The sequence below is a fragment of the Miscanthus floridulus genome, chromosome 8, assembly GCF_019320115.1.
Source record: "Miscanthus floridulus cultivar M001 chromosome 8, ASM1932011v1, whole genome shotgun sequence".
Taxonomy (NCBI): domain Eukaryota; kingdom Viridiplantae; phylum Streptophyta; class Magnoliopsida; order Poales; family Poaceae; genus Miscanthus; species Miscanthus floridulus.
Window position 1 is genome coordinate 6,497,375 of NC_089587.1, and position 1,357 is coordinate 6,498,731.

Here is a 1,357-nt window from a genome sequence, read left to right on the forward strand (position 1 = left end):
ACTGACCCCTAGCTATTGTTGGGTCGAGCGTCACTTAGAGATCGTCGAGTCGATAGCGAAACCAATCGGAGAAGACATGCGTAAATTAAGGGTGACCTGTCTCTCAGCATGGCCTGAGCCATCCGATCGACTTGGGTGACCCGCTGGCATAGGACTTACCTTGATGGCTAGAGTGATAGGTTCGGGGAGCTTTTACCGGATATGTTCGAGTGGAATCCGAGTCCGTCGTTCGTGATGGGGTCAGCATAACTTGCATGGGGCATCCTACTGCTCCTTGCCCATCTCTCGACAACAGCCCAAGCCATCTGGCTAACCTAGGTGACCCGCTGGCATAGGACTTTCCTATGGAGATAGAGGATGAGATCATCCTCCCCAAAAAATTAGTTAGATAGATAAGCCAGGCGATGAACTCGTCACAGGTGAACAAGCTCTTAAATTTTGTTATGGTCAAACAAATTTTTATCCCTTCTCCCCTTTTTGTATAAAAAGGTTAATGCGTTCTGACCCTTTTTGTCGTTAAGGCTATAAAGCCTGGGGTGTGGGTGAACAAACTCTGATTATGCTGGTGAGCAAAAATGCTGTAGTCGCTAGGGCATAGGTTTCTTGCAGTCCGACCAATTTTACTCAGCGTTCATTTCCATAACCCTTGCTTCTAGGTCTTAACGTGAGAGGGGGTCGGACATAGAGAATGTTTGATAGGTGGATATACTCTTAGACGCGTACTGACTCTTTTCGTAGTTAAGGCTAGAAAGCTTGGGGTGCGGAAAAACACTAATCACGTTGGTGAGCAAAAACACTGTAGCCGCTGGGGCTTAGGTTTCTTACAGTCCGACCAGTTTTACTCGGCATCTATTTCCGCAGCCCTTGCTTCTAGGTCTTAACATGAGAAAGGGTCAGGCATAGAGAATGTCTATCGGATAGATATGCTTATATCAGCCCCTGAGTGAGGCCTGACCCCCTACCATTGCAGGGGTCGGGTGTTGGTAGCAAAACAGATAAGAGAAAGTATGCATATATTAAGGGTAAAACAACGTAGCTGTTCGATGTTCAAGGCATTGATGAAGACTTCGCCGTCGATGGTCTTGAGCTTGTAGGTGCCTGGTCAGAGCACCTCCGCAATGACGTATAGTCCCTCCCATGGCAGAGAGAGCTTGTGGTGGTTCTTGTTGCTCTAGATGAGGTGGAGCACAAGGTCCCCGACATTAAATGCCCGACCCCACACTCGACGGCTATGGTACTGGTATAATGCTTGCTGGTACTTGGCCGAGCAGAGGAGGGCAACATCACACGCTTCATCTAGCTAGTCCATGGCATCCTCGAGGGATGCCTTAGCTCCTTGTTCATCATACGCCCTGAT